Here is a 26,860-nt window from a genome sequence, read left to right as displayed (position 1 = left end):
GAAGCCGCAGGTTCTCGACAAAGCTTATATTTGCGCAGGATGTGACTGACAATAAAAATCTGGGCCCTATAGATTGTCTGGTGAAAGAATTTCATGTCTGTAACTACACGAAGATATCTAGTTACACACAAGCCCCGTGTACATGGACGCGACGGGGGCGGGGTGAGTTGAGTGGCGGGTTCAGCTTACATCGACGCGTCCGAGTTTATACAAACCCCGTCCAAAGAATCGAGGTGAGGGGAGCGGCGGGGTTCACGGAAAAGGGGTACCGTATTTTCACGATTCTAACGTGCACCCTCTTTTGCTGAAAGGTAGTTTAATATTTGTGCGTCCGTTACAATTTGGGCTCAAAACCGAAATAGGCTTTAAAGCGACCAGCGGCATTGGCATATGCAACGGACACGAAGTACCCGCAAAATCCAACTCAATCCAATAAAAACAATCGGTCAACACCACGTGAGTGAATTTTAGCGCACTGATTCCTCAATGGCATGCCGCATACCCTGGTCAGCTGTTGCGCATTTTTTTGTGCTTCTGCTTAGCCCCTATCGCCTAGAATTATGAAGATCAAGGCACTTGGCAAGCAGCTTCAGTGTTTCCCGCGATACATTTATTTCCAGCAGCAGCTGGGTAAGCAACCTTGTGAAGCACAAGTCATTTTTGGCTTCCAGAGCTGCACACGCCAAACAAAATCTCCCTCTTCCTGGTACGTGGTGTCATGTCTTTTCCATCTGCGCGGTACCGTCAGTGCCACAGTTTTTTTTTTCGAATTTATCTGCGGGAACGTATCCGCGCGTCACGATTGGGGGCGCGTTAAAACCTCGCAAATACGGTATTCTGCTCCCCGCGGACCGCCGACTCAGCCCACCCCCCCACCCCCTGCCTCCGAGTTGACTTGACTCGCTTCGACGGCTCTCTAACCCACCCCGTCCGCTTATACATGGGGGTGTCGTGTCTAAAAAACCTGTTTATTTCGACTCAACGAGCCCTCGTCAGGTCAATGTAAACGGGGCTAATATGCAGGATGCCACTCGCAGGTGGAAAAAAGCGTGCTTTTAGTTTCCCAAACCAGGAGAAGTCCTGCGCCAAGTTGACCGTCAACAGTAGCTTGAGCAGGCGCCTTGTGCAGACTGTTGCAGTAGCACCTCCCTTGCAAGCCAGTTCATCAGTCTAGGCGTGGGTACAGGAAATCTGTGTTGTTACTACAGCTTTTTAAGACTGGTATTATACAGAATGGCCGCCTGCCATTGTCCCTGAAAAAGACAGTGTTTGACAGCTATATCTTACCGGTACTCACCTACGGGGCAGAAACTTCCAGGCTCACTAAAAGGGTCTAACTTAAATTAAGGACGACGTAGCAGGCAATAGAACGCTAGAAGATGGGTGTAACATTCAGAGACAGGAAGAGAGTGGAGTGGATATAATTTAATGTCAGCATTGGCAGTACTAAGGCAACCTTAACACTAACTATGACAGCTAATGGGAGGCACCACTATATATAAGAATTATTTCTCGTGAATGGGGACTCAGAGGACATTTTAGCCCAGCTACAGGTCCCATCTGAACTTGCAAAATATTTTTCTTTGTCTATCCTAACCGCTTGGTGGATTGGAGTGATAATATATACACAGATGAAGCAATGTCCACAAAATGTGGCAAAAGGAAACATGCACAAACCCGGACAGCGTCACTGCCATGGACGTATACTTCCTGCAGCCGCATGGTGAGGTGGGCTAGTTGGTATATATGCATAACTAAACCATCAAAGAGCAAATCACAGAAAAACTCGTCATGTTGTCCTGTTCGCTTGACCTGCTAGGCCTACATTTTTAGTTGAAGTATACGTTGTACAGCGGCAAGCATCAAAGTAGTGCAAGAAAGTTTTACAGCACAATCACATTCACACATAGTCTATGTTGCACCAGTCAGCAGCCTGCAGCATGTAAGTTATTAGCAAACGACAGGCCTAACACCAGAATCATACTCTGCCTGAAACCTGCGAAATCCCAAATGCGGTGTTACTCTGATCACCAGGGTGTGTTACAAACTAAATTCATTAGGCCGAAAATTTCATAAGTGACAGAAATTTACCACCCATTTTTAAATATTTTTACTGGGTTCTGAAAGGTTAATTTAGGTTTGCGATGCTGCAGTAAGAGTACGAAGCACAACCAGCGCTGCTCATACTACTGTACCATATACGACATCCGTGTAGTTCTGACGTTACAAATAAATTCAGGTTGCATACACGTTGTTCATTCCAACATTTCACGACCAAACTGAGCGTTCGGAAAGATTCAACACTCAATCGAAACACGAAAAAAGCATCCAGATGGCATTTTAATCTAATGCTGTACTCTCGGAATCCACACGATTTATTTTTTCATTTTATTGTACACGCACGGCAATCATTCAATTTATTGTGCACGTTTTTTACCCGAAAACCATTATGACGAAAAAAACGGCATCTGCAGAAACGAAATAAAAACCAATATCACGCTAAATATACACTTTGTGCGTGTACCTATACACACCTATATTCGCACACGCGCTTATATTCGCACACGCACTTATATTCGCACTCTCCAGCTTCCCTTATTTCATTTCATATCAAAACATTCACCTAGCAAAACAGGACAGAACACAAACACTTCACCAAACACAGGGCTAGAAATTGCGCGAAAATTGATTCTGTTTACAAACGCAGCAGCCAGGTACAAAGGTCTACGACAAATCTCCCCAGCGGACAACGCGAGTACCTCAAATCGTTAGGGCTAACTGCTTACACGTACCGAAGTTCGAGAGTAACTCTACTACGTTAAATACATATCACAAGAAAACAAGGTTCACTAGTACTCACTTACCTCTATTACTTGGCAGTATTTCTTCCTCCGGTAGATAAATCCATTGTAGTCAAATCACCGAAATAACAAAAGTTGAACGCGCGCACACGTGTGCCGTCACCGGTCTGTAGCACGCGTATCGATACGGAGCGCAGTTAATACATCTGTCGAACGATCGGACTCGCCACGCAGCGGCTTCCTGTCTCCTGTTCGTCCGAAGGAAAAACATGTTCCTGAAAGACACCCACCCTGATAAAACGCGTTGCGAAATAGATTCCCAAATTATTGGTAAATACAGATATTAGTTGCCAATTATATACAAGAAGAGCTTGAGCATGGGTATGTTTTAAAGAAAACAGTACTTGTACAGAAAATCTAGATTACGGCAATTAAGGCAATTTAAGGGTCTGCGGTGGAAATACAGCTGCCGTGGGGTTGTGGGCGCTGTAATTTTACGGTTTGTTAGGAGGCCGCAACCACTTGCAGCGTATGGGTATTTTCCGCGCTTTTGCGCGTTGACGGCGTCGGCAAAATGCACGGCGACGTGAGCTGACGCGGGAGGAGGTGGCAGAGGAGAAAACTTTATTGAACAGGTAGATCGAACTTCGAAGTCGGCGGGGTCCTCAATCCAGGACTCCGTTGGTGCGGCCTGCCGTCTTCGCCCTTTCAGCGAGCCAAAGCTGCTTACTTAGGTCCGAGCTGGTAAGTTCACTCTCCCACTGCTCCTATGTAGCTACGCCGATGTCTATGCTGTTCGCCAGATATCAGCGTCGACGCAGCGCCAGAAAGCATCCGAAAGCAGGCGACATCATCCGGATTCTATGTCCATCTCCTGCTTTGGGGTCATTACGTTCGCAGAAAATAATCATTTTTTTAACGTGCGGTAATTTGGTGCCTTGAGGCAATTTACAAGCAATTTCTGTTCGAAAGTGCGCATTCCTCCGTGTCTAGCTTGGCTTTCATAGGGGAGATCGAGGGTTTGGGAGAGCTTTTTGCGAGTTAAATACGGGAGCTCTGGCTACATCGATTGTAGTGTTAGCATGATGGGCTTGTCTGCAAGATCGGTGCGTAACGAACAAAGTTTATCAACGACCGAAATCTAGCGGTGCATGCAATTTCATTCGCGGCTACCGTAGCTTGCATAGGGGGAACGATGAAGCGCGATAGCTTTTCTTGGCTTAAATAAGGAAGCTTTGGTTACATCAGTTGCAGTATTAGCATAATTGACCTCGCCTCCAAGATTAATGCGGAAAAAACAAGCGTTAGCACTGCCGAAATTTGTCAAATACGACCAAAACGAATCACCCGACAATATTCGCTGGCAGCCTCTGTTCGGGTACAAAATCCTTGGGTCCACGCATTGTTTTCCAGCGTGGTCGAGTGGATTCGAGCTTAGGTGATGGTGTTGTGTTTTGAAAGTCTATGGTTCGAATCTTGGCAAAACCTCGCGGATTTTGTGAGTTGTTTATTTGCAATGAGGGTGTCATCGAATTTTTTTTCAAGGCAAAAAAGGAAGAGTACCTTGCCGTTTAACCTACAAGTCACGTGTGACGGTAATCTGGGTATCAAGGCAGCACCGAAATTTGCTTTGCTCCCACTTTAAATTCATGAAGCTGCAGTCGGTACGTAACATCAAGGTTAAATCAAGTAGCAAGTAAAGTTGTGCTAATTGCGTCTTCGTTCATCATCCTACCTTATTTTGTTCAGATTGGACGGCAATGACCCCCCCCCCCCCACCAAAAAAAAACCTTCCAAGGCTCGTTGGCAACGTCGCTTGTAAACAAATTCTGCACTAAGTCCCTGCCTCTATCCGTGAGGTTCGGTATTGGGCTACTGTTTTGAAGGTCAAAGGTTCAAAGCAATAGTGGTGGATTACAATACTTGCACAAAAGCCCTCGGTACAAAACTCTTACAAAACACATACAAAACCCCTCGGTAACTTCAACACAGTACGCCTGCGGAGAGTTTGAAAATAAAGTACAGAACATATAGATAAAATAAATGTAACTGCAATGGAGAAGTTCGAAGTAAAAAACGGACATACCAGCAACATCTGAACAACGTCAGCAAAATATGTCTAAATACCGTCCCCAAATGAAGCAGCAGCAACATCGAGAGTACTTCGTTAGCAAAGTTGAACGAACGTCCTACATAAAGGTACCAGCAACGTTATCTCAACATCCAAAAATGTTTATTAAAATATTGCACGTTGTACGGATGTCTAAAAGAGATAATGCTGGGACATGGACGTTCGGATCTTTTTGGGACGTCGCAGAGATGTTAGTGGTTTGCTGGGCAGTAATGGCATAAATTTGTACCAAAAAGTTGCCGAGACATCTACGTTTGTATTATAAGATGTAAGGCGCAATAGAGATACTTCGACTCCCACGGAGCGTTTCCGATCGCTGCTGCTGCAATTTCCGATCTATGGTTCACGAGCACAAAAGATTATCGAAGAGAGAAATACTGCAACCAGGGCTTCTAATCGCCATGTCCCAAGAGAGAGCCGTCGAGTAGGCGTCCAAGAATCCACCACATCTTCATTCCAAAGTTTTGTTGCATCTGGTCGCAGATCTGGTCCCATTTGGTGTGCGAGGGAGTGACCGCGTGCAGATGGTGCACGCGGACAGACGCACGCTCCTGCAGATGGAGCTTGCGCTTCGTCTGCAGTCGGGACAGTTTTAGTCGCAGTTTGCGATTGCTCTTATTTCTGCGCCATCGTTTTTGGATTCCTCGGTACGCGTCCCAGAGGTGCTTGAGACGGGAATATACGATATCAAAAGGGATAAAGGGATCTAGGTCCCTGGTGACTGCTTTAATGTCTGCAAGTAGCTGTTTTGTGTATTCCTTTATGACCCCGATGTATTCTGGGCTTGCGCGCTCATCAGCATGGTTGCTTTCCATTCTCCGATCGTTCTGAGCTCATCCCAGTTTATCACAGTTTTTTGTCTTAGGGTTTGAGTGATTTTGTTTTTCACAATCACTATCTTGATAATGAGGTGGTCGCTACTAGTGTTTGTACGGTGACTCCCCATGTTACCCGGTTTGTGTGCAGTGAGAGAGGGAGATCCGGGGTGGTGTAGCGTTGTTTCTGATTCGGGTAGGAGTGTGAATGTCCTTCTTTAACTTAAAAAAAGGCTGCGTTCGCACGTGAAATGAGCGATGATTTGATTGCGTTTAGCGGAGCTATTACAGATTTGTACGTCTTCCTTGGTGCATCAACTATTCGCAGCCCACAAACACTATGTTAGGCGAGCGCGACAAAAACACGTAGAAATCTCTCTAGAACACATGCTACTGATGCGGAACAATGCCGAACGTATTTCGGGGTGCTGGCGGAGCAGAAAATAAACTATTCCACATATTCAACATATTCAACATATCATTGCACAAAGAAATACACATGCTTGCTTTCACGCCACAACACTCGCATCACGGCCCACAAATTTCTTCTCTTTTCACAGCCGCAATGTTCTGACGCCTCCGAATCCTACGCGTGTTAAGCACTCGCCGATAGAAATGCGAAAAGGGTGCAAGTCAACCTATCGTGCCGCTATCCACCTAACTATATGCGATGATTACTTCCTTTTACCATTCATACACGTTTCTCCTCCCTGATGAGTTCCACGCTGTTCGTTGATTACTACACGCGTACGCCGAAGCCACTAACCAAAGAACCGGAGCGCATGGGAAGTTGTTTGGCAGCCCGACCCGACTAGCCCAGCGATAGCGGGCCACTCGGACTCAGCGAGCACAACGGTGGCAGCTCGCCCACCACAGTTTGCTTTGCCGGATGAAAGCAACGGTTTGTTTATGGCTACGTAAGCCTACGCTGCCGTCGTGATTGGCTATGCGGTTTTGCGGAGCCGTCGCGCGACCCGAATTCCCTCGCCGCAAAGTGATGTCGCAAACTCCGCCGTCGCAAAGCGACGAAACGCGAAGGCCGAACCATCGCTTTGCGATGTCGCGCGACGTCGGGCGACGATGCGACTCTCAGTGGGAACGTGCCTTGAGTTACCAGACCGATAGCTTGTCATGCTTCTGTGGCCCGACCTCATAAACGGTCTCCCTAGCGCGTTGACATACTGCAGCCGACGCTTCGTTCATTGAACCCTCACCATTACGCGGCAGGCACACATTTATGGCTTGCCCTGGCCACTCACGCTCTTATGACTAGAGCCCCTTGTCTGCGCGGAGCTGCCGGCTGTCTGCTGCACTCTGTACGTTACGCGGTAGTGACTGCGAGTTTCCTTCCAAAACCGAGAATCTACCTGTGTAATTTTCAGCCACGCAAGACAACTTGTATCGCAGCTCTGGAGCTCTTTGCCTCTCCGCAACATCACGCCGAACATTTTAAGCAAATATTTTGTGTGGTTTTTCGTGAATTAGTGTTTCTTTACTCTGTCTACCTTAGCATATGTTCGTGTTTTTTTCGTTGCCTCTGCTTAGTGCCTAAAATATAAATTGAAATATATATATTTTAATAATACAGATATCTTTAATATTTTAGCATTTACAAGCACCGCGTGTACTAAATGGCAGAGTAGTAAGCCACTGTAGCCACGCAGCATTTTATAGAAATCTTGGTATTTGTCAAGTGTGTAAAGTTAGTGAAGGTCTGCATGTGTGAGGTTGCAATGACAAGATGTTCTTTGGTAAGAGGTACGCCTATTAGCCACCCACCATTCTGGGTTGTTTGGTGCAGAATAGATTCCTGCATATTTCTAACGGTGCTCCTTTTCAGCATTAAAGACATGAGAGCCCTATAAAAACGCAATTTTGTATAGCTTGCGTACTGTGTTACACTTCAGTCAAATAAACCTTGTACGTTCCTTTCGCATTTTTTGACTAAGCGGCCGGACACGATGGATCAATTGGCATTAAAATAACCGGACTACTTCTTATATATTTAAATTTTTTGAATCTAATAAACAGATTCTGATACACAAAATTGAGTGTCCATCACTGTGATAAAGGGTGAATGGCTTAGCTGAAAACAGTGCATGTGGTGTGCGAAACAAAACACGCCTTTTTTTGTGGATTCCCTCAGTGTAATACAGTGTAGGGGAGACTAGGGCAGGAAACACAATAACAACCTAATGTAGCCCCGTAAACACAACCTATACGGCAATATACGTTGTAGAGTGGTTCAGATTACACGTACATACCACAATAACATCGAAAGTGTTCATCTAAGGGAGGTCGCTTTTTGAAGAAAAGGTTACACGTCGGTATTGTGAAACGCAGCATTAATTGACTCACTGTAAATAACCTGTATGCCGATTGCGATTTTGCATACTTATTAGCCGATGAGCTGAATAATACTTAAAAGCTATCGAACGCTATTCTAGCGAACGAGCATGGTGCTTTTCGTTTTTCTTTCGCGTCGTACGCAGTTTCCCGTCTTTTTAACAGAAAAACACAAACAGCTCGACCATATTGGAGAGCGCACAGGTCGAATTCGGCAAGAAGACGTCCGCCTCTAAATGTCCCAGCCGCACAACGAATATATCTCTCGTGAGGCCATGTTAGGAGCTCTTGCCCGCTACCCTTGTCCCCCCTCCCATCCCTTCCCCCCCGACGCACACATAAATTGGGAACCACTGATGTTTGCACGCTTTGGTAAAGACACAATGGGGACACGGTGCAGCGAAAGGCACCCGGGCTGAACAAGATTTTTTGGCTCCCCTTTCTGTTCCACGCCACCAATTCGCTCTTCATCTGGAGGGACTTGCCGATACTCGAATAGGTAGAACTGGAGACGGCCACGCTGGCGGCTGCAGCTTCTTCGGCAGAGGATTTTGTTGTCCTATCACCCGTGCGCGCTTCTGCACGCGCCATCCCTCCGAGCGCACGGCATGCATTCGTCCCATTTAGAGGTAAATGTACAGTCGTGACACATTCGAATATAACCAACGGAGCACGTGCCAATGGTGAATCCTGGCGACGGGCAGCGTTTGCACAATAGTAACAAGCTACGACAGTTCATGAGCAACCTTAGTATGCAAAGACTATTTTTTTGATCGTACGTTGGGCGCTCGGCCCGAAATAAAAGAAACAAGATAAGATACTAAGTGCACCGTTTAGGCTCAGAGCAGCGACGACGTTAGATAACTCACGCGGCGCGAGTAGGCGCCGAAGACGGAGAGCAGATAAACAAAAATTACCCCCATCTCCCCGCGAGAGAACCCTGGTGTGATGCGACGCATGGGGGTTTATTCTCTAAATCGGGTGAAACGTGTTGTGAACGCGTAGGATGCCTTTCCATCACATGCGGGTGTTCTCATACGCGGGACGATGGGGGTAATTTTCACAGCTCCTGAAGGAGAGGAGACAGCGGAGGAGAATCGTGCATGCGCGCAAAGCGAGCAAAGCGCGCGCACGCAGCTGTTCTTTATAATAGTGAGACGGAGTAAGAGTGTTGCGCACAGCTGTCGGAGAGAAGAGCGGAGGAGAGGCGCGCATGCGCAGGTGGCATGCAGACACCACCGACGCCTACGCTGACGAAGGAGCGACATGCCTCAGAGCAAGAGATGTGTCGCATCTTAAAACGCACGCATGCCGAACACTGTTCTTTCCATACCAAGGTTGAGCACAAATTCTAATTACTTGCCCGTACTCCGCATAGGCGGCTCGTCGTCACAATACGCAACATATACTAAAAGATACACAATGCCGGGTTCGCATCTCCTAGAGTATTCGGTATTGTACAACTGCTTATGACGGCGCAACACGGTTGTCAGCCATTTACGCAACCTGTGAACGAGGCATCGGTAGGTTCGTGCTGTATAAACATTCTGGAAGGGCCGTCGGTAGTTGTGAAGAGGGCCAGAGAAACGGTGCTGAGTAAAGCGGCTTCACCGGAATGAAAACAAAGTGGCGGGCGAAAGGGGTAGCCATATACAGCTTCGCGGGGCAAGCTTATGCCTCCAAAAAAGATATTACCTCACAATAAAAAAGCCAACGTAATATGCCAGATTTACGTCCATGTATTTTTGTGGGGTCATAAAACGTTATTTGATAAAATGCATTTGGAATGGCCTTGGCGCAAATTCAAAGGTATACCTGGGACACGCGATGTAGTGCACACCCACATATAAACATTTGGCGCGATCTTTGCAATTTCTTTGCGGGGTCTTTTTTTTTTTTTTGCTGAGCGAGCGTTTTTCACAAATAGTTCAATGAGAGAGTGGAGAGTTGAAGAAAATGCTTTTCCTCACAAAACGCCCTTGGATATCAGTAGATTGTGCTTCTTAGCTGTATGGTATCTTCTGGCTGCCTGCATAGTAAATTAAGTGTTCTTTTTTAAAAGGTAATTGATATCTTAAGGTGTTCCTCCGTGTTTAAAGTAGGGTACTAATTGCGTTTTTGCTAAAACTAGCTAGCAAAGCGTCTGCACTCCAGAAGCCAATCTAAATCATCACTGCGGCCAAACAATACTACTAAACACTCAAAGCCACAAATAATAGAGATACTTGCAAAACTCTAAATGAATACCAGAAATCATAACAAAAATACTAAAAAACACCAATAAAATGCACAAAAGCATCCTTATTTGTGCATGAGCCACTAAAAGACCTCTTTCCACACTAACTAACCAAAAAGTGGCAATAACATCACTGACTTTGGGTTTTTCAAGTGTTCGCCTATATGCGGATCGGGTGCTGCTGTGCAAAGCAACGCAAGCTGGGTTGGGTCACTTCAATGGGGATCAGAACTAAACGGATGTGTCTTCAAACGTGTCCTATATGCCGCCACGTCTCACTGCGGCAGATTTACCTAACTATAGAACTACACGCGCTGAGAGAAAGGAGAAAATTTTGTTGTCTAAATTTTCCCGCAGCGTCCAATGTAATAGCAAAAAAGGTAACATTCATCCTTGGTGCTTTTGTGCCCAATACAAATGAATGCATAAACTCTAGAATTCGCTCGGGTGATGGGGGCAGCAATAGTAATTATGAGTGGCATGAGCATTGTCTAATTTTACAGAACTCGCAAAAATACCTCGAAAATATGTGCTTGAGGAGATAGGCATGTATTGAGTCCCAGTTGTTTTCACCTTAAAATATATAACAATAATGCTTCGAAATACCTAACTATTAGAGGTCGTGTCAATAAAGTTTTACAGGCTGCTTGTCTGCAGTTCGGAAGATGGGCTTTCAAGAACGTGAATTGGCCTATAATACTAGCATTCAACACCTTAACTGGGTCGCAATTCGCATGGTTTCAGTTCTATAGCTGTTACGGCAGAAAACTGGGCCCCTGTAGTATAACTGAATTATGAACGTTCTCGGCCCCGAAACTGCTACACGGGCTGTAATGGTCCTGTGGTTAATGAGCATGATAGTTCGGCCTGGGCTCGGTGCAGCCTGTCGCTGGGTGGAGGGAGAATCATGCGAGGTAGTAGAACGCTTTGGTCATCGCGTGGTAGTTGACGAGTCCGTCATTAGTGCAGAGCAAGACATGTGGCGCCGCTTTGTTGCCAGCGAGGAGAGATAGCGCGCGCGTTGCGAAGTGGGCTGACATTTTAAAGCAAAGCTTTCTACCTCTACCCGCCAAGAGTTCATTCGCGGCATGCGGGATAATAAACTTACAACGCGGCCGAGTAGGTTGATGGGGGGGGGGGGGGAAGTAGAAGGGAGGGTTGGTGGCGGGGCGTTTCACTCACGGACTACACTGTAGACGGCGCGGTAAATTTATGCGGAGCTGTGCGATCGCCGGCGGGCGCGTCGGCGGTACGACTTTGTCGTCTGGTTTAGCAACGGTTGTATTGGGCCTCGTTTTGGCGCAGCTTTGCGTTGATTGTCCGCTTCCCTAGCACAGCTTAATTAACTTGTTCGGCAGCCCCTCCTGGGTAACCCGGACCCGACGGTCTTGTGGCCGTACGGCAAATATTCTTTAAGGATTGCCTTGAGGGTCGAGAAAAGAACAACTAGATACCACATATAGACATCTGGCCGCTGCACAGTAAATGAAAAAAAAAACCGGATGGAGAGTTTCATTGGTCGTATGTACGGGTGAATCCTCGAGCAATACAACATTTACGCCGTACTGCGCAGTTTAAAGTACTATACTAAGCCAAGTGACGGTGTAAAAACAAAGCGATAACGTACCATTGCTCCGACATACGCCGGAGGTAACCATATTACCCCCAAAAAACTCAGCCCGAGGAGATTCATGCCCGGAAAAGCTTCGTCAATGGGCGGAGGTAAAGGGCAAGCCTCTCTCGAGATCTTGTCGCAAACGAGATGGCAGTCATCAAGACGGCCGCTGCTCCAAGTGGACCTGCAGAGAGACATCCAGCTCCAGTATAGATACATGGCGTGTCGCTTGCGTTTCTCACACAGTGTTGATCTTGACATTTGAATAGCGTACAAAGAAGGAATGTATTAGCAAGATCAAGCAAGGCTGTTCCAGACGCATTTTGTGGTGCACGCGTTCGCGTCACAGTGGTGGAATGTGGCGGTGTGTGCGTGTGGAAACACGAACAGGATACTTCAAGTAGCGATCGGATCAACAACCAGCGTACGACTCATCGACGCATAAAAGCGTTGCGCTGTGAAAGCAAGCAATTTTCCTTCATTTCAAAATGGATGCTGAAAATGGTAGTTAGGCTTCCTTTTCAGTACTTTCTACTTCGATAAGCGCATACTCGATATAATCAGAAAACGCCGTGATGTTTATCAACGCATTTAATTTCAATTTCGATTTAAAAATGCAACCCCGTGCGGACTGTGATGCGGAAGTGGTGGCGTGAAGGTGAATGTGTTTATGTCTAGCTGCAATCATTTGCTAAAAGCCACCCTCCTAATGTCTTCATTCTTCAGATATAACATAACAAAACTTTATTACAGGCGGTAGACACGTCGGTCCGCATGGGGAAGAAAGGAAGGTGAGGGAGGGGCAGAGTTTAAACGTTACATTCGGCGGTCGACGCCTGACGAGCACGCGAACTCCCACAGAGAAAGCAGCGTCTGCCTTGCTTTGGCGGGTTGCAGCGGGGTTGTTCATTCCACAAGCCGCTGGACGCCGGGCGGAAGATACTTTAAACGGAGCGTTTGAAGGGAGGGACAGTCCCACAACATGTGTTGTACAGTGGGCGTGGCTCCTGTGGAGCAAGAGGTGCAGGCAACTGTGGCCACAGATTGCGCAACCTCGACGGCATGCTGGTGACGTTTTGGCACATACGCACGCCACTTGGCAACACATCATCCGTTAGCGTGGCACCAGTCCGTTCCTTGTGCAGAAGTACTTCAGAAATAAATATTTCAGCAGCTGCGCTTTGCTTCAAACGAAGAAAGAGTTGGTAAAATAGAAGCTTGTCTTTTGCGGAATAGCCCCATCGTTTGCAGCGTCCACATTACATAAACTGGCTACACATGTTTCTTATTTTTTGCTTTCTCAGACTTCCTGCCTTCTTTGTATCACTTAGAAGGGCAGGCGAACCGGACGTCACCCGCTTCGCCGCCCGTCACGCAGGGAGGAATTGGCCCCATCGTTTTCTGTAACGTTCACCAGCGTCGTACCATGCACACCGAGTCACTGCCGTGCACCCCCACAGTTTATAGAAAGCGATTAGAAGAAGGGACATATACCCACACAATGACAGTATACTGGCACCAAAAACGGGCACTTCAGAAAAGTACCCACGTGCATTCCAATGTGGTCATCTTGTTTACATTCTCGTAGTTAAATGTGTCGTTCTTGTTCTTCGCCTTCGTGATATTTGTACATCTTCGTCATGTTTGAGTACCCTGCTTTGCATTTTTCTTCTCGTGAGTCCTTGGTAATATTTTGTATTGGAGATGTCGTATGCCGGTGAAGAGGAGGGGTGTTTTTCCGTAGTTGTTTATTATGATGTGGCTAGTCAGTAGCATTCTTATAAAATGTGTAACAAGGTTGTTGAAATGATACTCGGCAAATATGGTGCTGATTTACCATTTGATTTCCGGTTTAAATAAACCACATTGTCTCGTCACTTTCTTTGGAATTCGCGCTAATGAGTGAGCCGAATACATGCAGATGTGGTGGGCTTCTTTTGGAGTTACATATATTTATTTCCATAAGGCTTCAACGGTACCAAGTTACCATGAGAAAGAAGCGCGCCTCGAAAACGAACTTCGCGCTGGTGGAGGCTTTTTACAAGGCGTCGGCATAGAGGAATTCTGGTTTTTCGCGTTTCATCACAAAAACACCTGGTTTGGCCAAGATCGAATCAGTGCCCTTGGGCTCAGTTGCGCAATCTATTTAAGCACCGCGTGGCTGGTAGCTGCATATATTTTCTCCCGTGTTTCATGTGTGTTAAACTGATTGGTGTATGATTTGAGTTTGATGCGATTTATTTCTCGATGGGACCTGGTTTCCATTATTGTATTTGTTTGTGTTTCATCTATATGTTTGAGTATCACGTGATTAATTTTTGAGCGGAAATATTTTTTCGGTTGTGAAGTTGACCTGCCCCTACTGGTACAATGAAATAAATGTCTGTTTTATTCTTCGAAAATCTCCGCACTGCACAGCTCAGTGCGGCTCACTTCACTTTACTGAATACTTCACTACATCCTAGAACACGCTATTATTTGCGGAAAAGCTTTCGGTGACACATCTTCCCCCGGAGGCCTAAACATGCCCTCCTCTGAGGATGTTCTGAATGGCATAAAATACTCCGCTAAATTGCAGAAAAACTCCTCTCCTCCGCGGATTAATGGACAGTATGATATGATATACTACGCCAAATGCCCCAAATAGCGCCCCTCAAGCGGAGTAACTTACACCAAAAAATACTCCGCTAAATCCCAAAAAAAACGTTTCTGCAAAAAGAGAGTTTACAAAATACTCCTTCTAAAGGGAGTAAATAAAGCACCGTATGTGTAGTGCCCTAGAGGACAAGCCATATACTCCCTATCCGTAGTATTTCCGCTCAGATTCAACACAAACGCCACCCTGGGGCTCCGTTTTCTAAATTGATGAATACCAATTTTGTTGTGTTTTACAGGTATTCCAAAAGTCCGAAGGAGCACCTGTTCCTTATCAATAATGTTTATAAAATTTCCCTCCGCTTTATAACAATTCGCACGCTTTCCTAACTAGTTTAAATAGGTAATAATGGGAATCACTAAGCTCACATGCCGAATTACCTGGTGTTATATATTTCCAAAGGAGTTTAGAAGTGGTGCACTTTTTTTCAAACTGGGGCATCCGCGAAGTGGCCCCAGGTTGGTGATGTCAATTCTACCTCCAACTATACACCGATCAGGGTGACATGTGTTTTGTTTAGACTCCTGAAACACATATTCTATACTTCCCTTATTACTTTCCTGGGATACAATTCGTTTTTTTTACTAGCAAAACTCTTATTGGTCTTGTTTGCTCAGTAAATAAATAGACAAAATACTAAGAATTTATCGAGTGCACGTGAGCGTGCGCCACGTGAGGAGCGCCCAGTGTTGTCCACGCTTTCACATTGATTCCGTCACATGAGGTGCTCGAAAAAGAAAAAAAAATACATACCGCTCGTGCCAGTCCGCGTTTTTGCAGTCATTGTCGCTGACAAAACGACTCTCGTCTGCTCCTGACGTCATTCGCTTCGTGTTGCTGAGGGCAACCACCTACGCTCACAAAACTATGAGCCATTGCTGCAACAGCTGTGGCAGCACACTCGTCAACTATGTGCCCCGTAGATGGGGGATAGGGCGACCAAAGAAGATCAGGACGATAAAGAAGCGGTGTATTGTTACTAAGTGCGTCGGCTGCTATGCTGGAACGCAATCACCCAGAAGAAGTACAAGAACAAAAAGAAGACGCAGTCAAGGTTTTCGTATGCGAGGGAGTGCGCGACACATACTTTTTGGTTGCAGACAATGAAGTATACGAAGACAGAGAGGGCATTGTACGAACGAACCAATGATATACTTTACTTTGTGATTGATTTGGTCTTCTCTTGACGAGCGCTGTGTCTATACAAATGGTAAATATTTCTGATTGACTTGCATTGCCATTATGGAGTTTAGCTTAGCGATGCGTACACTTTTCTCCTGTGGAATAATCCTGACACCGCAGTTGCAGCTGGCAATTTTTTACCACGTCAACACAGGTTTCGCGAATACAGTATATCAAAATCCTACGGTAGCTTTTACCAATTACTCATTTTTGCGTTACATCAATCATTGCTGGTTGACGGCATCTTTACAGATTTTGCGATAGCTCTTGATACAGCGTCCTCTTAATTTTCACTAAGCTTACCAGTTTTAACCTTGACAAGGCAGTACTAAAACGAGTTGAATGGTTTTTACATAACCATGTCCAACATGTCACACACAATGGGCAAGCTTTGACCCTGACCTAGAGACATCTCGTTTGCCACAGGGGTGAGTGTCAACACCTCTCTTCCATCTTATAAACAACATTAACTTCGTTGACTGTGTTCCGTCATTTAAAATACGTTGTGAGGGCGACTGTGGGTTTACGAAAAGAATATCAACCGAGCCGAAATTTTTTGCCTTCAAGCTGACCTTGACAGCATTTCTACGCGTTGTGACCACAGGACAATGAAAACTAGTATTACAAGTGCAAATCAATTAGAACTGTACACAGTGAAAATCAGTGAAACCGAGCTCTTTTTGTGGATGACTTACCGTGATGGTTTGTCAAGAGTGATACATACCTGAGTTTTTACAATTCTAAAGACCCTACTTGATAAACTTATTATTATCACACAACCAACAATGCTAACCGGGTGCTTAGTTTTAAACGTCGAAAGTTTGCTCTTCCGCCTACATCACAAAGAACTGGTGCTTTACAAAACGCTAGTACAATTTAAAGTACAATACGCATCATCGGTTTGGGATTCACCAGCTAGCGCACCCATTTCCACACTAAATCCCTCCACAATATCGCGACTCCTTGTGTACTTTAAAATTTTTCTCGCTTTGCTAGAGTCACACAGATAAAATCAACATTACTATTTCCTAGTTCTTTGAGCCGACGAAATATACCCCCAAATTTTTTATTACATTTAGTTACACATGAGGTTCAAAAGATCCTCATTTTCAATCGCCGTAGCTAACTAACACCTCGCGTAGACCAAATAAAGAAAATTGGCATACCGCATTGTAGAACTAACGCATTGATTATTTTGGACCCCAGAACCACCAGCAACCAGAATCAGTTTATGACCTGTGTTGTCTTAAATACAACTCATTCCATTTTAAGTGCGAATGCACTTTATAAGCGACCCTGAATTCCGTTGACCGCCGTCCGTCCACATAGCAACACCTGCGGGTGCGCGCGCTCCTCGTCTTCCTTGGCAACGGGGGGAGATGGGCGACATGGCACATACCCACGTGGGGGATTGGCCAGGAATCGGGCGTGAGAAGGGCTAATGCACCCGCTTAAAGGAGTACTGACACGAAATTTCAAAGCTGAGATCCGCTCTAGCAATCAAGTACAACGATAACACAATTAGGTGTCTGTGCATGGCACATACCCACGTGGGGGATTGGCCAGGAATCGGGCGTGAGAAGGGCTAATGCACCCGCTTAAAGGAGTACTGACACGAAATTTCAAAGCTGAGATCAGCTCTAGCAATCAAGTACAACGACAACACAAACAGGTGTCTGTGAATAAATGCATCTTTCTTTCTTTGTAGTTGTGTGTGTGTGTGTGATCTCTCTTTTGCGAACATTACCGAACCGCGCAAATTCAACTCCTGCATTCGCACTTTCACATTCTTCCCCTCGGGGAAATGCGGGGAATTTTTTTTTAATACTGCACTTCGTGACAGTATAACCTGAAACTTTTTTTTGTTTCGCAGAATACATGCGTGTCTTTGCCTATTTACTTGTATTTGTGCAACTCGCCCTTGAATATGTAAATGGAAAACCTAAAAACAAAATAAATAAATGACGAAATAAATATACGTTTGCAATTTGATTGGAGAAACCTTTATTGTGCCTCCAGTTAAACGCGCACGCGCGCTTCGGACGTGGCCTACCTCGTCGTCTTGGCCGGTGCTCTGCGAGGACCCTCGCGAGCAGGCAACGGCGAGCGATGGTCCTGTCTAGCCAGCGCCTCGATGACCTGCTGTACGGCCTGGAGTTGCGTTTCTTGGTGGTCACTCCGCAATGCTTCCTTAAGCTGCGGGGGTATACGCCCTGAGTTAGCTTCGTTTGGTTGTTTGTAGCAGTCCCAGAGCATGTGCTCGAATGTGGCCGTCTCCCTGCGGCACGCTCTGCACTTGTCGTCGGGTTATGATCCCGCGTACATCCGGTGCAGTACCGCCTGGCTCGGAAGCGTCCTCGTTTGTCTCTGCCTGCACAGCACGGTCTGTGACCTGCTCAGCCCTTTCCAGGGAGGCGGGAGAAGTCTACGGGCCAGGCGAAAGGCCTTGGTCAACTCGTTGTAGCTGGTCATTCGGTCGTCGGCGCTGAATCACAGCGGGCGGCCGTTGCCCTGGTGCGGTCGGTTAGTGCCCGCGCTCGGGCGTGTGCCGTTTCATTGTGGTTGTAATTCTTCTGCGACGCTGCGCCTGCGTGCGCCGGGAACCACTTGATACGAATCCTCTTGTCGCGGTCTTCCTTTCCGATCAGAATGCCTGCCGCCGTTGAGGCAATTCTTCCTTTCGCGAAGTTCCTCACAACCTGTCAGGAACCGCTGAGGATCGTGCGGCATTTTTGGTCTACGATGGCCAGGGCGATGGCTATTTCTTCTGCTTCCTCGACTTGCTTGCTTGACGTGCTGGCGGATGCCCGCAAGTTGCCTTCGCAGTCGACAACGACAATTCCAAAGCTGTTGCTGCCAGCATATTCGGCTGCGTCCACGTATCTGGCGCCAGGGTCTTTCGCGTGTAGGTCCGTTGCCGTTTTGGCTCTAGCACGTCTTCTGCCTTCGTTGAAGTCCGGGTGCATGTTCCTCGGCAAGGGACCCATACGTTCCGCAGTACGTGGTCGGGAACGGAGCGTTTGGTCCCTGTTGTTCGTGATAACCGATGCCTAGTTTGCACAGGATCTTTCTGCGGGCCTTGGTCGACAACAGTCGTTCCAACTGAGCGGTTCTTTGCGCTTCAGCGATCTCGTCGAGCGTGTTGTGTATGCCCAGCTGGAGGAGACGCTTCGTGTTGGTAGTTTTGGGTAGGCCGAGAGCGGTCTTGTAGGCCCTCCGGATTATTATGTCTAGCTTGTTCTTTTCGCTTTTATCAACTTGTGGAAGGCTGCCACGTACGCTATATTGCAAAGTACGAAGGATTGTATGAGTCTGGAGAGATTGTCCTCCTTCACGCCTCCCTTCTTGTTAGTAACGCGCTTGAGCAGTCTTGTCGCGTTTACCGCCTTTCCCGGGATGCGGGTGATGGTGCCTCCGTTCCTACGAGCGCTTCGATCATCATCCCTAGGACTGGGATCTTGCTTACCGTCGGTATTGTGTTGCCATCCCTGGTTCGGATCTTCATCTCTTCGTGCTCCCTTTGCTGAATACTTCTGTGCGTTTTGTTCGGTTGGTAGGTCAGGAGCTCGGACTTGGTGGGGGAGCAACGCAGTCCCGTGCCTTCCAAGCTTTCTTCGATCGCGTCGGCAGCCGTCTGCAGTGTGGATTCTATGTGGGCATCGCTGCCCCCGTCCACCCACAGCGTGATGTCGTCCGCGTATATCGTGTGGTTCAGTCCTTTGAGCTGGCATAGTCTTTTGGCACCTTACCCGCCGTGGTGGCTCAGTGGCTAAGGCACTGCGCTGCTGAGCAGGAAATCGCGGGTTCGATTCCCGGCCGCGGCGGCCGCTTTTCTGATGGAGGCGAAAAGCAAAAACGCCCGTGTGTACGAGAGTTTGGCGCACGTTAAAGATTCCCAGCTGGTCAACATTAATCCGGAGCCCTCCACTACGGAGCGCCTCATCGCCTGCGTTGCTTCGGCACGTTTAACCCTACAATTAATCAATCAGTCTTTTGGCACCTTATGTCATAATGAGGTTGAAGAGCATCGGTGAGATGACGGAGCCTTGGGGGGTTCCCTGACTAAATACGTTTGCAAAAAACACTCCACATCACGCAAGAGCGGTTCCTGTCGTAACAATGCACCAACAATTAGCCGCTCTTCTGGAGGTCAGCTATACCGAAGGTTTTTGCTCGGTTGATTTCGAAAGTGGCTTACTGTTTGAACAGTCATGTGCGCAAAAATGTCTTAAACCACAATAAACTATTTTGTTGCACTTCTCAAAATGTCCATGTCCTTCATTTAGGAGAGGGCGGTACTTCCGTTTCATGACGTTTTCGCCAATGTTTCCGTTTGGAATAGGCCAATTTAGGACTAAACCACTGTTGTATTGTTTGCGCATGCAGAAAAACCACCCTAGTTTGCAACCCAGTGCACTTGCAAGCCCAGAAACCACGATATATGACGGAAATATCAGAACATCGTAGGAGGTGTCATTCTGTACTGAAGTAAGATATGACTGCTTGCGTATGCTGTAACGCCAGTTGAGTTACAGTAACCCTTGCTAGTTTGCTTGCAGCCGGTAATTTGACTGTCTTGTCCAAAATATTTGGTCATGCATATTAGACTAAAAACTTCTGGAGCACACACAAGGTCATTTCACCGTATCTGCACGCTGTGGAAAAACATGTCAACAGAGCAAGCCCTACTTAATATTAAGGACAGTGCTATAGAAAATAAAGAGGGAGAAAATGTACACTCAGCATATTCTACGTACAAAAATATTTGGCTCTATCTATTATGAAACACTGCTAGGAAAACTACAAAAATAGAAATGCCTGGAGCAGTGGCTGACCTATTTAAAGAGGTATTTAAATAATAAGGAGGAATTTATTGAATTTAATGGAGTTTTGTCGGCATTTTTGAAACGAAACAGGGTGTTCCGCAAGGACCAAAGCATGGACCGTTTTTATTCTCAATATAAGAGAAGGATCTTCCAAACATACCAAGTACGCCCAGATAGCCGTGTATGCAGATGACACGAACATATTTTTCTACAATAACAGTTTTGCAGAACCCCAATAATATGTGCATAGATATTTCCAAATGTTTTCAAACAGGTTGCACGAAAATACCTTACAGCTAAACGCATCGAAGGCTACCTAAACCTTTTTTAGACCAATAATAAGAAGATAGATCAACATAAATTGAACATCGGGCATTATGATGAGCCAAGTAAAAGAACAGAAGTATTTAAGAGCGTGGTCTAATGAACAGTTAACTTGGCATCATCATATAGAGCGAATTGAGATTTCAAAGAATATTGGCGCTCTGTACAGAATAAAGGGTTTTACACCACTCTCTCTCAAAACACCGCTTTATTACACTCTTATCGATTGCAACCTTTGCTACGGAGTATTAGCTTGAAGAGCAACAAATAAAACAAATTACAAACGGCTGATCGTCTTGCAAAATAGCGTTCTCCATATATTTGCCCGTTATCCCTGATCCTATGCCGATTTCAGAACGGGTCCACTATTTTTTTATACAGTATGCTTAAGACTGTCCAGATTTATTATATTGTTACGTGGCGGCAGGACACAGATGAGACGAACAATGACATGGAGTGAAGCGCTCTATTTACAGAATGGGCATAGCGGCCATGACACCGAGCTCGCGCAAGATGCACGCCAGGAACGTCGTCATCGTCGTAATCGTTCTTCGGTCAAGAGGTTGTGAGGCATCGGCCACCTTAGTCCCGTAACATTATCCACCGGGTCGAGGGCGACCGTCCCGGTCGATGCCGAGGCCTCGTCAGGATTGCGATGAAGTGAGCGATGCGATGAAAACATACAGTGGAGATGTGCCTGCCGCCACCGATGACAATGATGCACGTGATGATGCCTGGCCCCGCAAAAGCGATGTCTTGAAGACAGAAGCGCAACGTCGGAGGAACTCGAACCACGTCGGACGAGAGGGCTGGGGACGCGACTTCTGTTCTTTTGGTCTCGGCATGTAGCGGCTTGTCTTCATCGGCTGGTCACGGGCTGGGGTCACGGGGCGGGGGACGTGGTCGAATGCTCGTCGCAGTGGGCTGGGGCTGCCCGACACGGCCGACGTTTCCTCGACGATTCCGCCCTGGCCGAGACGATGCGATGTGGAAGCCGGGATGGGGATGACACCGCACACTCCACCAAAATGTTACGTGGCGCAGGACACAGATGAGACGAACAATGAGATGGGGTGAAGCGATCTATTTACAGAATGGGCATAGCGGCCATGACACCGAGCTCACGCAAGATGCGCGCCAGGAACGTCGTCGTCGTCGTAATCGTTCTTCGGTCAAGAGGTTGTGAGGCATTGCCCACCTTAGTCCCGTAACAATATGAAGTTTTTACATGTTCTATACCAAGAAATAATTAATGGCAAATATAATGACGCTACTAGTATATACTCCTTCGGATGCGCCGATATACATACATCGAAATCGCCAACAAACAACTGAAGGCATTCTTTTCTGTTTAAAGGCACCGACATTCTCAACAAAGTTGAACACGAAATTTTTTCAAATTAACTAGAAATGTATTTAAAGCACCGACGAAAGGATAACTCCTAAATAATTGATCTGCTTCAAAAGAAAGAACTGTGGTTGTTGTTTAGACATGTTTTATTGTGCAGGTTTTCTAGTTGTCTATCCTTAAAACGCAAGGATAGTTTTACCCTGATTGTTTACTTGTACTTGATTTTACTTTACTCTTAAGTTCTCTTATGTACTTTACTGTACTCCTCCCATACTATTCTAGAAAGACTGGTGCTCTATATGTGGCTTTTTTTTATTACTCAAGCATTAAAATTTCTGGCTTTTTTGTTTGATTTTGCTTCGCCATTTTACTGTAGCAAAAGTGGCGGGGGTCGGTCAGACTTTGTAGCCTGTACAAGCAGTCGGCCTCCTGGTACTTCTGAGGAAAATAAAATCCTTGAAATCTTTGAAAATCTCTGATTAATTTAGATGAAAAATTAATGGATTCTTGGGAAAGGTCACTAATTATCCGAAGCAATATATGCGCACGTGGAGACGATGGCATTTCAAACGTGAATTAAGAAGATTTGTGTAGATTTGTACTCTTACGTTTTGAAAAAAAAACTGTCACCAATTTCATCTCAAGGACGTCGCATTGACACCTGTTAGACGGTGCTCTGTAATAGCTGTGTAGTGACCAAGCAGAGACTGCTGCTCCAACAACAAGAACGTTTATTGAAGCGATAGCGTGGCTTAAATAGTTCAGCGCCGATGCTTATCGGCGCTCACAAAAAGAGAAGGGAAGGCGCATGCTCGCCTGCCCGTCCTGCACGTCACCGCACGACGTCACTTGGCACGATATCACATCGCCAGCTTGTCGCTTGTTCTGGACGTCACCGCACGACGTCACTTGGCACGATATCACATCCCTCCCTCCTAGTCATCTATGCCGTATCGGTGGACTGGACGACGCTGGCGAGAAGAACGCCTCAATACGAGAGTAGAGGCCGCAGGTGACCCCGCCCCGAGACTTGTCGGGCCCGGAAGAGAAGCCACGGCTTCCAGAGGGCCAGGCTCCGAACCGGGCATTTCCGGAAAGGCAAACGAAGCTCTTGTCCCGCCTGTTGGAGTTGTTGATTCCCAGGCCCTTCGCACGTGGTTCCGATGACGTCGATGGATACTTCCGTCGGACGTCTGAACCTCATACATGACGTGACCCCGACGACGTAGCACACGAGCAGCTAACCACTTAGGACCTCGGCGAAAATTTCTTGCGTAGAAAGAGTCACCGCACTGAAAACTTCGTTCTGGAGGCTGCCGGCTGCATTCCACGTCCATCGCATCGGGGTGAAGTTTTGACTGTCCCGATCGCATGTTCCTGCCCAGCAGAAGCTCTGCTGTGGTCTTGCCTGACTCGGAGTGAGGCGTGGAATGTTGCTTGAACAAGAAACGATACACTTTGCACGCTAGAGAGCCTTGAATCTCTTTTCTTAGTGCGCATTTAGGCTCACGAACCATGCTTTCTGCTCTCCCAATACTTGCAGGGTGGTAGGGAGCAGTATACATGTACTCATCGCCTTCAACTTCAGAAAGGACTGCATGTCCCAGCTGGTAAACGCCGTGCCATTATCTGAAACAATCAAATCTGGCAGTCGGTATGTTGCAAGCATCTTACGCAGCCGCTCGATTACGGCAGATGAGTGCATTGACGTCATTATTTCCACCTCAGCCCAGTTCGAGAAAGCATCAACTACCACTAGGAATACGGCACCATCGACAGGACCCGCAAAATCGATATGCACTCGGCTCCATGCTCGCTCCGGTTTCGTCCAAAAATGTGTAGGTGCTTTCGGCTCACTTTGCCGGTTCTCCTGGCACGCCTTGCAGTGCCGCTCAAATTCTTCGGTCGGCGCATCCATCTTAGGCCACCAAACGTAGGGCCTGGCTGTAGCTTTCATTGCAGACACTCCCGGGTGATTGGAATGCATCGAGACGAGGACACTTTTCTTCAGCACCTCAGGCATTACCACGCGCTTTCCCCAGACCACACAATTCCCATGCACGGACAGTTCGTTCTGTCTTATCTCGTATGCGCCGTAGTCTTTCGGTACCCCTTCTTTTGGCCAGCCGTCGATGATCCATTTCTGTACTTCCGATAGCCGACTGTCATGCGACGTGCAGCCAGCAACTTCTGCGGCGGTGACTGGCGGGTACTCGGCGGCTTCGAAAAGCAATACGTCGCCTGGCTCTTCTGCCTCCAACCGAAATGCTGAAACCGGTAGTTTGCTAAAGCAATTCTCGTTCGCGTGATCCTGAGTTTTGCGGTAGTCAAGCTGGTATTCGTACGACGACAGCATTAGGCTCCATCGTAGCATGCGTGGTGACAGAACATCTGGTCTTTGTTTCTCGCGCCGAAAAATTCTTAGCAGCGGTTTGTGGTGTTTGAGAATTGCAAATTTTCGGCCGGCTAGGTACTGGTGAAAGTGACGCTCTCCAAGCACCACGGCTAATGCTTCTCGCTCTATTTGAGCATAATTCCGCTCAGCCTTCGTTAAAGTACTTGATGCATAGGCAATGGGTTGCTCATTTGCCGTCTCGTCACAGTGAGCGAGTACCGCACCCACACCCACCGGAGAAACATCACAGGATAGTATCAAGGAACCACTTCCGTTGAAATGCACCAGCAAGGACTGCGATGTTAGCAATTTTTTAGGCCTTCAAACGCCTGTTGGTGCTCTTCGCCCCACTTCCAGGTAGCATTGTCATCAAGCAAACGGTAAAGCTTCTCGGCTATTTCGGATCTGCCCCACAAAAAATGTTGTAAAAATTCACCATACCCAAGAATGCCTGGAGTTCCTTCTTGTTAGTTGGGGCCGGGGCTTTATGGATGGCCTCGACTTTCGCCTGGGAAGGGTAGATGCCACACTTATCAATGCGATGACCCAAGATCAGGAGGCTTTCCTGAAACAACTCTAATTTGTTTGCTTGCACTCTGAGTCCAGCCTTAGCTAGGCGGCCGAATATCTGCGTGAGCATGCGTTCATGCTCCTCTGCCATTTCGCTGACAACCAGGATGTCGTCCAGGTACACAGCTACTTTAGGTAGTCCAGCAAGGATAGTGTCCATTGCCCGTTGAAACAGTCCCGGTGCCACAGATACGCCGTACGGTAGCCGGCGAACTTTGTAGAGCCCTTGTACCGTGTTTATCGTGAGCAGTTCGGCAGTTTTGTTCAGCACCAGCTGCTGGTACGCCTGTGCCAAATCAAGCTTCGAGAAGAACGGCCCCTTTCCTAGCTTAGCGAAGAGCTCCTTGCTGGTGGGTAGAGGATATAGATTGCTCTTTACTGCTTTGTTAACTGTGCTTCAATAGTCTCCGCAAAATCTGAGCGAGCCATCCTTTTTCCGCACCACGGCAATGGGTGTTGCCCATTCGGAGTATTGGGTTGGCTCCAATATTCCTAACTGCACAAACCTATTCAGCTCGGTCACAACATCATCTTTTAGCTCAAACGGAATGTTTCGGCATTTCAGGAACCTTGGCAGGGTGCCGTCCTTCAGCTCGATGTGAATGGGCGGGCAGAGACCCGCTGAACACCTGCGAAAATCGGGCAGCGAAAATTTTTCGGCTCCTACCGATGGAATGAAGTCCCATTACCTCTATCTCCAAAGGTCCGAACCAATCACGGCCAAGCAAGGTGTTCCCGTCATTCTTGACAACCAGCAGCGGCAACTCGCAATTTCGATCCTTGCACCTCACTGGCACCACGGCTTTTCCCAAAATCTCGTTACCCTCTTTCGTCCAGGTTACCAGCTGCGTGTCCGAGTCTTCCCGTTTTTCACGCTTTGACACCAGTAGTTTTTGAAACTCCCTCTGGCTTATAATAGATCGCGCTGCCCCAGAATCCCCTTCCATTTTCACATTCTCTCGGCCAATGTCGACATCAACTACGTACTTCGGGACAGGGCTTGCTACATGGCCGATGCTGAATAGGCTATCGTACTCGGTTCCCGTTCCACCCGTAGTCTGAGCCAGCTGATCCTGTGCTTGCGTCTTATTTGCTTTGCATGCTCTTTCTATGTGTCCTTTTCCGGAACACTTGAAGCACTTGGCATTTTTGAACGTGCACCGCACAGCTGCGTGGTTGCCCAAACGCCGAAAACAACGCTGCTCACCCTGCTGACGAGCCACCGCGACACGTTGGCCTGCGTGGTTTTCCGCGTTCGGCATTTTAGCTTAATAAATGACACTACACATCATAACTACACTTTGTATATAGGCCATCATTTCTGTTATTTGCAGGGTTTGCTATTGTGCCATATATGAACGACACACTGGAGGTACGCGAAGAATGCTCTGCAGCTGTGAAAAACACCCCTACAACACATAGTTTGAAAGTAGAGAGAACACGCCACAGCTGTCAGGAGTGTTCGGCACACAGAAAAGGTGTGCGGCAAGGGCGCAAAAAAGCTCTTAGGGGATTGTCTCGGAGACACAGTGGTGAGTGCGCCATAAACAACCTAGCTACCTTCAGCGCTGTCGACGCTATCTACTTTTTTGGCTTACACAATTTGGTTACC

Source organism: Haemaphysalis longicornis, unplaced genomic scaffold (genome assembly GCF_048455015.1).
Source record: "Haemaphysalis longicornis isolate Haplotype H1 unplaced genomic scaffold, Haemaphysalis longicornis Haplotype H1 scaffold_14, whole genome shotgun sequence".
NCBI classification, from domain to species: Eukaryota; Metazoa; Arthropoda; class Arachnida; order Ixodida; family Ixodidae; genus Haemaphysalis; species Haemaphysalis longicornis.
Note: the sequence above shows the minus strand (reverse complement) of the source record.